Here is a 13,029-nt window from a genome sequence, read left to right as displayed (position 1 = left end):
CGCCCGGCCCCCTCCCGCCGCGGACGCAGCGAGTTTCCTTCGGGCCGCGGCGCGGTCCGGCGCCTCAGCCCTCGCGGGCCCTCTCAGCACCTGGGAGGAGGCTCATGCCCGCCCCAAGGCCGCGCCGCCTCGGCCGGAGTTCCGGGCCTCTTCCTCCGGGTCTTTCCGCCGGTCAGCTCCGCGCCGCGCTCCGGAGGCCGTCGCGCGCGGTGCAGCCCCTTCTCTCAGGCGCCCGGGAGCAAATCCAGACCCTAAGCCGCGCGGATACCGGTGCCTAGTGGCGCGACAGAAATTGTACCCCGCGCTCAACTTGTCGGCTCAGCCCGCGAGCGCCAGCGGTCGGCTCATGAATATTTATACACCTGGATCTGGGCTCCGCCCCCACCCAGGCGCGCCAATCACCGGGCTACCAACTCATGAATATTTATATAGCCTGGACCAGGGCTCCGTCCCCGTCCGGGAGCGCCAATCACCGGCGGCGGGGCGGAGCCCACGCGCCCAGGGCGCTGCTGTCCTTAAGGAAGTCCTCGGCGTCCGCGCGGCCCTGCGCGCCTTCTGCTCTGGGGAGTTCGGTAACCTTGGGATTGACTGGGAGACAGTGAGCCCCGACTGTCCCCACGAGCCTCAGGGCTCCCGAAATCTGGTCCCATTTCCCCGAGTCTGCACTCGGGGACTAGACCGGGGTTGTATCGTAGAGCGCGCCTCACCCCGGTTTCAAAGAAGCCAAGACTCTGCCTTCTGCTCGCCACGAGTGGGGCGACCTGCTGGCGGGCGCCCGAGGCCGGGAGGGGTCCCAGGCGGACTCAGAACGCCGGGAGGCGGGTCCAGGGCGGCCGGCGGGGGTTCCGGAAAGGGAGGGGTCCCTGGCAGTCTTGGAAAGCAGCAGGCCAGGCGTGGGGCTCCGGGCGTTCCTTCTGGGCTCGCTGTTGACCTGGGGAGCCCCAGTTTCCTTACCTAGAAAGTGGAGTGATCACATCACACGGTTCATGAGGCTCTGGATAAGTGGGGGAGATAAAATATATAATGCATCTGGACCCAGTGCTTCCTTTTAGAAGAGCTTTCCATACTTCCTTTAAAAACAAAACGAAAACTTATAAAAAGGACTGGAAACCACCCCAGGACTCTGTTCGCTCCGCACTTTCAGGCTCAATCATCTGTCCAAAGTTCCTTGTTGGCCAGAGCCTCCTTTTCTCCTGGGAGGCCGCGCTGCGCCGGGGTGCAAGGACACGTCCCCGAGGTGGCCCCAGTCATGCGCGTCCCCGAGGTGGCCACGGCCTTGCGCGTCCCCTGGTCTCCCTAGCCCTGCGCAGCCCGGCGTCCTCCCGGAGAAGGAGGGGGTTGTGAGGCCCGGCGGCCTGGCAGGTTCATTTACGCTTGTTAGGACATCCCAGGGGGTTGTCTTTCTCCCAGAACGGAGTGTTTATTTTTTAATTGATGTGCTGTTTCATTTAGCGCTTGTATGGATCTCATGCTGGGGCTGTAATTACTGTAATCTCGGGAACAAGCATTTCAGTGAGCCAGGAGGGTGGCACCAGCCTCCTCCCTCTCCCGCGCTCTCTCTCCTCCCTCCTCGCTCCCTTTCCCCCTCTCTCCCGCACACTCACAATTTCTCTCTCCCCCTCTCTTTCTCTCTTTCCCCCTCCCTCTCTCTCTACTTTCTCTGTTCTACCCCCTCCGCCCTTCTTCCTTTCACTCTCACTTGTCTCTTTTTGTTTCATGATTTTTGCTCTCCGTCACGTTTCATGCCAGGAACAAGTAGAAGTAAAGAACAGAAGTTGCTAAGGGCGTGAGGACAGAGAGGTCAATTCAGGGTTTTTGTTAGTTGGCGACTATCTGTTTAAAAACAACTCTTGCAGCAAAACAAAATTAGCCAGCAACATTTGTTCGTCGCCGGAGCTGTTGGGATCTGTCTGCCTCCTTCTGCTCTCTCCAGCTCGGTGGAGCAGCCTCATTCTGAGGCACACTGCAGGCAGAAGGGCAGAAACACCCTCACTCGAGTTTTTGGCAAGTTTCGTGTTTTCGCCCTTCTAGGCATAGCCCCCAGGTTATAGTTACACCTACCATCGCGTCTTTTTTTTTTTTTTTTTAGTTTGGTTAGGACCTCTTTAAAAGCAACACGTCTTCTTTTGTTTTGGAAAAACTTAACTCCATAACAATCCGAAATTCAAAGCTTCAGAAATAGTAGCCAAATCAGCACAAAACATTAGGAAATGCAGACTCGGCCTTGACTTTTTAAAAAATTGATCTTCCTCTATGTTGGAATTCCCATTTGTGGTGTGTTGAATGTAGCCAGTCACCTATCTCTTCAGAGGGAACTTTGCTCTGCTGGGCTAATTCCCAGACCACTCAGCTGCACCTGGGAGTCAGAGGTCCGTGCACAGTACCCAGACGCAGGCAGAGTCCCCCAGGCGACATACACCCTCCCCCATTGCTCAGACGGGAGACCACTAGGGGCGGAGCTCGTTTCCAAAAGCAACACAGGCGGCCAAAGTTTCTACTGCTGGTCTTGGGCAGGGAAATGTCAAACAGTGAAGTTTAGAATTACACTATGTAAATTTACTAGAATTAGGCAAAACAAGCTGACATTTGAAAATTGATGCTGAAAATAGTTGATTTTGGCACTGTGGTTTTTTTTTTTCTTTTGAGACAAGATGAAAAGTTTGATGATGTGGAACTTGGAAAGTTTTGGTAAGCTCGCTTGAAAAAATAAGCACACAAAAAGTTCAGACCTGCAAATATCAGGCTATTTAGAAGACATTACTGACTTGTGATATTAAAACTACTTATATAAAATCATGAGGAACTTACGTTTAATTGAGAAATATAGCAAACACGTTTTAGATTTACTATTAAATTAGACAAATTTATTTGACAGTCAGAGAAAAGAGAGAATTATAAAATCAATCAGTGTATAAAAGTCAACAATAGGTCAGTTAGAAGAAGCCATACCATTAATCTATGTTGCCAACTAAATAATGACATTTTCTTTGTATTTAGCAAAGTAGTTATATTTTAGGGGAGAAGAAATAGCTCTTAGTGACAGAAATAACAAAAGAAAGCTAATGGGATTTCTGAAGAACTGTCTTGTTACTGAATGGCGTACAAGAATAATACTGCTTGTGCTAGTCAGCTTTCCAATACTATTATAGCAAATATACGAGATAATTAATTTATAAAGAGTAAAGGTTGATTTTGGCTCACAGGCTTAGAGTTCCTGGCCACACTGGTTGGTCTCATTGCTTCTGTTCCTGGGGCCAGGCAGCTTACTATAGTGGGGTGCATAGTAGAGCAAAGCTTCTTCCCTCATTGCTAGAACACAAATAAGAGAAATGGCTGGGGTCCCCAATGACCTAAATTCCTTCCACTAGGCTCCACCTCTTAAAGTTTCCACTACCTCCAGATAGCATCACAGAATGGGGGCCAAACTTTAAACAGATCTCTGGGGAATGTTGTGGATCCAAATTACAATGAAGTTGAAGGCATGGATCTATGTTAGAGAAAGCAAGGTTTTACTAGATGCTGAGTACCAAGTTAGATAGGAGACTATCCATATAACAGCTGTCTGAAATTTTAAAAATATTGAGAGAATTATGTTTTAGTGGATTATATTTAAAACTCAACCTAAGAATCTTGATACAAGAGGCCCTAATGTATAGCAATCAAATGATACGTTTCAAAAATGACATGGAGAACTATTTGTAACTCATGAAATGTCTCAGTGTTCTATCAAGCACCAATTATTTCTTCTAAAAGCTTGTTTTTCTTTCAGGGAAATATTGCAACACTATGTTATAGAGTGCATAAAACTCTATCAGGTGATATTGGGGTATCTTGGCATTTTAAAAATCTGTCTTTCAAAGGATTATGTCCATCTATGGAAGGAGATTTAGCCATTAACTTGTCTTACTTCAATCTCTACTAGTGCTATAGTCTGGATCTGGAATATCCCCAAACAGCCCATGTGTTGAAAGTTTGGTTGACAGCCATAATACTACTGGAAGGTGCTGGAACCTTGAGGATGTGGGAATGGTGGAAGGATGTTAGGTCACTGGGGACATGCCCTGGAACTAGAGAGTGGACCCTTAGCTCTTCCTCTTCCTCTGTCTGTGCTTTCTGGCTGTGATAGGGTGAGCAGCTTTTCTTTAATGCACACTCTCTCCCGTGATGTGCTGCCTTAGCACAGGCCCAAAACAACAGAGCCAGATGATCATGGACTAGAACCTCTGAAACTGTAAATCAAAGTAAATGTTTCTTCTTTTAAACTTTATTGTCTCTGATATTTGTTATAGTAATGGGAAGCTACCAATGGTTGAGATTATTTTTATTCTTCCATATTAACAATAAGCTCTATTAAAGATCTTCTTCCTCTTCTTTCTTGGCCATGTAAAGAAGGATCCAATAGGAGGAAAGTATATTGCTTTGCCTGCTGTCACAAGGCCAGAAGGCAAATGGGTGGAGATAACTGAGGTACCATGTGCCACTGGTTTGGCATCAGATACTCAGTTATAGCAGCTGCCATTTTGGAAAATAGAATCTGCACATTGTCACCATGTAACTTTATCCTAAAATGTGTTCTAAAAACCAAGAATTGATTTGTTTTTTCATTTGCATTGGAATATTGACAAGATGTTGATGCTTTTAGGGATGCATCATGCATTAGTTGGGAGATCTGGAGTGCAATAAAGACCTTCAAGTAAAACTGGCTTAGCCAGGAGGAAACCTAATGTTTCATGAAAACTAGAAGCAAAAAAATTCACCATTGGTTCCTTTTGCCACTCACAGGTCAGCTTGCAGGCCCTTGCTTCCCCTGTGGGCACATGAATCCTTCTGTCATGGATCCACCCTGTGCTGAGGAACAGCAGCCAATGAAGGAGGAGAGATATCTTGCCCCAGGAGGTTCCCACCCCTGTGAGAAAGACCTCCCCTGAAGGCCCTTAATTAATTGCCCCTCGGGGCACATTGGCCTGAATCTCCCCTGTGAACTTCCTGTGAGGCTAAGGTGCAGATCTGGTGGGTAGCTTGTGATATGGGGCTTTGGTGTCAAGGAAGGGGACAAGGGAATGACCCACAGTGTTGGCTATACTATTACCATATGAAAGAAATGAATTTGCAAGTGGTATCATTGGTTAGCATACCAAGTGTTTAAACATTATGTTGCTTAGGGTCAGGAATTAAGTGTAACCTCAATCCAAGAAAATGTTATTTGCCCTTGATACTGGGGCTGTAACCCAGGAATCACTGACCTACATCCCCTACTCCATCCTCCCCTTTTAAATTTTGTTTTGAGACAATGTCTTGCCCAGGTTGGCCATGAACTTGTGATCTTCTTGCATCAGCCTCCAGAGTAGCTGAGATTACAGGACTGACAGATCCAAGAAAATCTTGGCATTTACATAATTTTCTTTTTGAAGTTTATACGCTGTAGTTTACTGTACAGATAGTGAGAAAGAAATGTCACTGTCTCCTATGTGTTTTATTTATAATGCATATAAATTGTGTACTGCAGTCTAATTCCTTAGTTCCTTTTCATTAAGCTTTCCCCCATCCTTCTTTTTGAGACTTCAATGAAAAGATTGCCAGTTCTAGAACTTTAGTTTGATTTGTTCTTTTTAAGTCTTCCATTATGTAAGTTCTTGTAAGTATAAAATTAAATCTAACACAGGAGAAGCTGTATTTAATTCCACCTCTGAACTGCATGTCAAAGAACCTTTAAATCAAAATAAATATTGGTTCAGGAAAAAGTTTACTTCTGGTAAGAATGATCCATTTTAAACAGTGGTTTGAATAATAAGCTTTTATATCAATAATAGAAATAATACTTATTAGGTCACTAAGGGCATGAAGATGACAATGGCATTTCTTTCTATTTTATGTTTATCTTTGACCTGATTCAGGTAAACAGGTATAATTTTTTCCAGAGGTGACTACACTAGACTATATTTTCCAGGATGAGTCTTGTATGTCTTAGAAGCAAGTTTCCTTCTATAGGGATTACCTTATGGTTTATTCAAGTATAATTTGTTATATACTTTTCATATGGTTTGTAAAAATAAACATAATAATTTATAAAGATAAGAAAAATTTGATGTATTAATTTGTTGAGTTTATGGAGATAATATCATAGCATGATTATGACTCTTGGCGTACTTTCTTACAACCCACTCCAGTAGGGTGCAGTTTGAAAAATTCTAGTCTGAGCTGCATTCAAAATATGCTGCTAAGTATAAAGAAGAAGCAAGACATAGAACTATAGAACTGGTGTGGGCCCTGTTATACTCATAAATACTCATTTCAAAAAGACTAGGAAGTAACCCATAAAGGTAATATCAATCATTGTGTTTGTGGGAACACATAAAACAGGAATAATTTTTCTTCCTTTTAAAAAATAATGGTATAAGCTTTATACTTAGAAAAATAATTTTGAAACAACCTTGGGTTTAGTACTTGTGACATGTTATTTTGTGCATTTTCTTCATATATATGTATATTCCCTCTCCCTATCTATCTATCTGTCTGTCTATCTATCTATCTATCTATCTGTCTATCTATCAACCAAAGACCAAAGACTCTGTCTTGGATACCTTTTCCTTTCCAGGCATGGTCATATGTTGTTTAACTGATTCACAGGTTGACTTGTCCTTACCTTTGGTGGCATTCTCTAATCCCAGTTCCCCAAAGCTGTGATTTTGAGAAGGATAAGGAAGTGAAAGGAGGAGAAGAGTTTGTTATTAGAACTGGGAGGCCACAGAATTGGTCTAAGTGACCTCTGTGTGGTGTCAGCTCTGAGTATTCATGGCACAACGTTCAGTTTTCCCTTGGGCTGACTGGCCTGTAGCCCATGCCATTAGGTCATCCCCATATTGACATATTAAACTGTGTGGGCATTTTCTTTTGCTGTTATAGGCAAGGTAAAAGTGACTGACGAAGTCACTACTGATGCTGTAGTGAAGACAGCAGTCCTGGGGAACCCAGCCCCATTCTGTACTGTGGACAGGGAACTACCACCTCTCATACTTAAAGTGTGGCATGGCTAATGGAAGAGTTCTGCACAGGCTGTGAGGCCAAAGATGAAAGACACCAAGCACAATGCCTGGAATGTGCTAGAGGAATTGAGCGTCACTATTATTTACTCTTAATGCACAGAATGATAGCAAATGGATCTGTGGCCACACAAACTACCATCAGATGCAGTTATTATTTTTTTTTTCCCTTTTTTTGGTGGCAGGGAATTCTCTCTTATGTTTCATTTATAAATTTGATGTTTATTTTGCACAAACTCTTCTGATTACTATTGCTGCATACCTGTGACCCCAAGATTGCTTAACACAATGATTTTATTTTGCTTGTATTTTGAGGGTGTAGAATTTCAGACAGGCTGGTCTAGGCGGGTCTGCCTGGCACCTCTCCTACAGTTGCAGTGAAATGTCCCCAGGACTGTGGTCCTTGAGGATTGGTGCAGCTACACCACAGAGCTGGTGTGCTCATGTGTTGGCCAGAGCGCCCCATTGTGTCCTTTCTCATGGACAGCAGTAGGTGAATGGATTCTAGTGTGGTGGGGCAGCCCCCAGGTAGGAGAGCAAGACCTTTCTATGATAGCCTTGGGTTCTCTCAGTAGATATGCTGCTGCTGCAGTCTGCTGAAAACACCTAAGTCTGTTCTGATGAAGGAGGTAGCATGAAACTACCTCAAAATGGAGGGAGATCAACTATTTTGGGGGCTATATTTTAAAACAGCCACACTAACTGTCAGGCTCTATGTTAAAATATTGGATGAACCAGACATTGTATCTTTCACGTGGAATTCAGTTGTAATGGTCTCAGACACATAGTTACAATGCTGTTGGGCAGACCGTTACAAAGCACACAGAAAATATATTAGGCAGCAAGTGTTTCTTCAAGAGCTAGGGAAGGACTCCAGAGCGGTTTGGAAGACTGAGCAGGAGTTTGTTAGTTTGAGACCAGGAGTTCCATGCCAGTGCACGGAACAGTTACAGACAAAATTGCTTTTGCATTTGCCCTTCATGAACCATCAAGAAATTTTCTGTGCACACACACAAAAACATTTTTATTTGTATTCAACCAGTTGATACAATTTGTAACCTGAATATGTTATATTTGAAGCCACTAAGCTGAGTATCTGTCACAAAGTTTTCGGCCTGGAGTAACACAAACAGACTACAAAGGCCCAGAGGATTCTCACCTCACTCTTTCCTGGATCTGGAGGGCTGACTCTACAGCCGCATAGGTTGCCCAGATCCAAGTGCTCCCTACCTTTGTCTGCCTGCCTTTTGTGAACTTGACTCCCTCTCCCTTTTCATGGGTCAGTGTTGGGCGTCATCACTGAGCCCTGACCTGGGGTGAGCAAACTTGAACAAAATCAGGCATTGCCCCAAGACCAGGGGTGGTGGACTGGCTTTCAGTAGGTGTCCAGAGTGCCTGCTCAAAACTTAAGGCCTATAATGTCTTGGAGGGGAGGCCGACATCTCGGGGTCTAACTCCTGCTGTTCCTGGCCAGATGCTTCACAAAAACGCTTCTGCTCTTGTGTGCATTATCAGCAAAATGCCTTTCTCCCCCTTTCCCCATAACCTCGCACAGGTGGGGTCTATTAATAAGATTACTGCTGTTCCTTTTACCTGAGCAATGTGTTTTGCTTAAGAACATAGTCCTGCTTTAGAAATTCGGTTGCCTGTTGGCCTCCAGGCCAGGCTGGGGTGGAGGAGGACTGTGGAGCAGAACAACCTGGGTGGTTTGTAGTGTTTGCTCATGTTCCTGTCTCGCTGCAAGCTCCCTGCGGGGTAATTACTTGCAGGAACACCTTCCTAAATAGCCGGGAAGCAGGGCTATGAAGGAGTGCCAGAGATGAAAATTTATTCCTCACCTGTGTGTTTTCCAGAATCTCATAGAGTTGGGGAATAAATAGCTTCCAATCACCTGCCGAGAACATAGAATCCAGAGGAAGCATATGGTGTTTTAGCTGTGGATAAATCCAATTCCCTACAGCTAATGTCCTCCAAACAAACCAGTTTCGAAAGAATGATGCCCCATGAGAGGACTAAGGTTCATTTGTTTTTTATCTTTCCTCTAGCTCTTTGTCTCTTTAGTCCATTTCACTTTCAAAGCTTTATTCCTATTTTTATTTTTTTGCATCATTTTCTGTTCTCAGGAAAATATTTGTTGCACAATAACTGGGTATTCTGTTCTGCATTTAGTATTTGCCTTTCTTCGGTTGGTGCTAGTTTGGGAGATTCTGTGTGAACTGTCTTGATGGCCGGCTTTTGGTATAATGTGATTCCTGGTCTTGTTGGTACAGGTTTTCTGCCAGGAGAGTCCTCTGTTCTACCTGGGGTGAACAGTCTTACCTAAGCAGCTTTTTATAATTGCACATTTGACCTCACCCTCATTTGAGGGTCCCTGGCTCAGTAAGCAACTATCACTGGTAGGGAGGATCTTTTCGCCAGGTGTGCTGGCTCTAGGATATTTTGCTACCTTGGGAGCTAAAAAGGAAGGATGTAAGGTTTTACTTATTACTCTGTTACTCTGTCATTAATCATTATGTTCCCCACTGAGGTCCATGTGGCATCAGAATTCCTATTTCAAAAAATATGTCTCTCTATATATCTACTGTGACATTATCTCTCTGTTTGGAGATCTCTTTGGTCTCATCCTCCAACCTTAAAAGAAATAGATTAGAAAGACCTTCTGCTTTATCTGTCAAAAATTTGAGAAGATTCATTTTCTATTAGGATTCTATTAGGGTTTGGTTGCCTTACAGTAATAAAATGTTAAGGTTTTTGCTGGAAGGTAATCGATTGAAATTATAAAACTTGATTTTTTTTATTAGAGTGAAAACTATAGGTAATTAAATAGTGAAGCCTAACATATAATTCATAATTGCAGAATGATACATGTGAGCCCTGTTCCTAAAACCCTCAAGTGAGCAATAAAACTGTACTTAGAAAATTTTTTAGTTTGGATTCTATGATAATAGTTACTATGGGGAATAGACACTTTGCTGAAGAATGAGAGTGACCAGAATAAGGATGAAGAGTGCTTTGATCTGTGTTACATTGTTAATGTACTAGAGATAGTAAGAGAAGACCAGACTGCCAAGACTGGAGTCAAATAACATTAGCTGCCGGGCACAGATGGTCAGTTTATGTGCCGGGCCATGGGCTTGACCCTTTTTATCATCTAGGCTGTTTCAGCAACTACTAACAGATAACCTGACTCAAACTGGCTCATGCAAGATGGAAATTATTAGTTTGCATAACAGGAAACAAAGAAACCTGGGAAAATTCCCAGGTTGGTTAATACAGATTTTCAAAAATATCAAGGATTCAGATTTCATCCGTGCTCTGCCCCATTAAAGGATGTAGACGACAATGACCTAAAGTTACAAGATAGAGGCAGCCATTCAGGCATTTCCCAGTAGTCTCTTGACGAATTTTATTCATGGAGATAGGCTGAATCCGCATCCTAAGGCAATCACTGGCAAGAGGAATGAGAACACTGGAATTGGCTTAAAGCCTTCAGGTTCTACCCTCACAGAGGTGGGACTTAGCTCCCAGTTTTCAGTTATGTAGCCTTGTGGAGGAGGAAGAATGCCTGGATAAAGCTGGGGTTTATGAGAAAGGAAGAGGGAAATGGTGTTGGATGCTGGGTAGGCAACCAACATTCTTCCATCTGTCTGTACCCACCTCTACCTCCGTCTCCATCTCTGGGCATTTATACAGTCTAAACCTTACAGCAAAGGTGCAAAATAGATATGAATGTCATGGTTCACAGAGGAGCCTTATTGCACCCCATGTGCGATATCACAATGCTTCTTAACAGTGTCACCTTTACTTTTAAATGAAATCTTGCACCAGACTCCAACACTTGAACACACAGGATATCTACATTTAAATTTGAATTAGGAAATGAACTTTAAATTATGAAATTATTTTTAGAAAATCCAGTGAAGCTATCTTTATGATCACAAGCGGGTGAAGATAACAATTATAAATGACACCTGTGTCCTCATAGGCACATCTGGAGTCATCAAAAGAGCAGAGCTGGCTTGTACCTTTCTTGACTGGTGTCTCATAAGAAGCTTAGACAGATACTCAGGAATGATATCAGCAGCTCTGCGTGGCAGGCTTCCCATAAGGGCTCATCCCACAGCATGATTCATTGTGTTGAAGGTTTCAATGTGTACGTGACTTGGGGGAGCCCCACTCCGTATTTCTATAGGAATCATCTCCATTGGCATAGCTCCTCTGGCCTCTGCTGCCCTCCTGGGTGTTCCCTCGCTTCTCCTGTGGCCACAGCTGTGTATCTTGAAAGAACCATTGGCTGGCCCTCAATTCTTACCATTCTGTTATTCTTCTGGAAAGTTTTGTTCCCTCAGAGATAGGCGTACTACTTCCCACTACTGCCAGTGACTGAAGTTAAGTTTGAAGCACTCACCAGCACATAAATAAATCCACATTGTCTACACTTGATCTTAGCCAAAAGGCCAAGAAGTGACCCCCACATTGTGTAATAATAGTTGTGCTGTCTGAAAAGATTTTTTAAAAATCTTCCATTAGCTATCTTATATCTTGTTTTTCAATTCAAGGTGTAAAGTTACTGCTTATACCCTTCTACCATGTCATGAACATGGTGTGTTTTTCTTTTATTAAAAGAATTACATTTGGGGATATTTTAAACATATAGAAAATACCACAAAAATACAAGCAATATTTAGTGTGTTAATATTTTGACATATTTACCTCAGACTTCTATTAAATAAACACAGCTTTACAACTAGGATCTAAATCCCATATGCCTTCCATCTCTCCCCAGAAGTACACATTGTCCTAAAAGGTGGTATAAATGGAGACCTTAACTATTTTTGAAATTTAATACATAAGTGTGTATATAAATTATATGTTTTTTTGTGCATGTGCAGTGCTGGAGATAGAATTCAGGGCCTTGGGCATGCTAGGCAAGTACTGTACCACTGAATCACATCCCCAGCCCCTATATGGAACTGCTTAAATTTTTAAATATTTTACAAATGGTCTTATATTTATCCTTTTATATATAGCATTTGCATCATATTGAAACTTTTCCTAGTATTCCACTGTTATGAATAAGCGACATTCGAATATCTGACCCACCACTGATAGAGTGCTGTCTTTAGTAGGTTAGTATTGCAATGACAATCTTTGGATCTAATCTGGTGTGCATGTATTCTGAGGTTGCTCCAAACAGCTATCTAGAAATGGAATGGGTGTTGTGTAGAGTGTGCTCAACTTCACTATTGTCAGGTTGTTCTTCAAAGCAGTTGAATGGAGTTATGTGCCCTGGGAATGTGTGTGGCAGGTTCTGATTTCCTGCTGCCTCACCCACAGGAGATTAGATCTTACACATCCAGTAGGTTTACCAGGGGATCTCATTGCTTTACTCCACATTTCTGATTTCTTAGGTTACTTTTCCCCCAAGTTACTGTGTTTTTCTCTATTTTTTCCTCCTGTCCTTTTGCCTTTTTTCTTTTGATTTGGGAAAGTTCTAAAAATATCTTGAATATTTATGCTTTTGCACAGAAAATGTTTTCTTTGAGTCCATGGCTATCAATATTATTTTATTATGTTTTTTATTAACGTGTCTTTAAAAACTGTTCAAATTTATGAATCATTTACTTTTTTTTGGTCTTATTTAAGAAATTTTCGGGGCTGGGGATTTAGCTCAGTGGCAAACACCTGCCTGGCAAGCGCAAGGTCCTGAGTTCGGTTCCTGGCACCGGAGAAAAACCAAAAAAGAAAAAGAAATTTTCATCTGAGTGTGGTGATGTGCACCTGTAATCCCAGCACTGGGGAGGCTGAGGCAGGAGGATTGCTGTGAGTTTGAGGCCCACCTGGACTACATAAGTGAATTTAAGACCAGCCTGCACTACATAGCAAAACCCTGTCTAAAAAAAAAAAAAAACCAAAGAAAAGGAAAGAAAGAAATAAATTTTCCTCTAACATGTATTATGCCATTTTCTAAAATTGTTTAGGTTTTCCT

General features: G+C 42.9%; 1 protein-coding gene across 1 annotated transcript in view; it reads right to left on the bottom strand.

The window, feature by feature from the left end:
• Fzd8 (frizzled class receptor 8) overlaps nucleotides 1-100 on the bottom strand; it is a gene marked incomplete in the record, with an annotated part of 3,305 nt that extends 3,205 nt beyond the window's left edge. Inside the window, 1 exon segment of the mRNA XM_005398320.2 lies at nucleotides 1-100.
• Between the last annotated feature and the right edge of the window lie 12,929 nt (nucleotides 101-13,029).

This window comes from Chinchilla lanigera, unplaced genomic scaffold (genome assembly GCF_000276665.1).
Source record: "Chinchilla lanigera isolate Chin_1 unplaced genomic scaffold, ChiLan1.0 scaffold00061, whole genome shotgun sequence".
In the NCBI taxonomy this organism is placed as follows: domain Eukaryota; kingdom Metazoa; phylum Chordata; class Mammalia; order Rodentia; family Chinchillidae; genus Chinchilla; species Chinchilla lanigera.
Note: the sequence above shows the minus strand (reverse complement) of the source record. Positions and strands in the feature narration are given on the sequence as shown.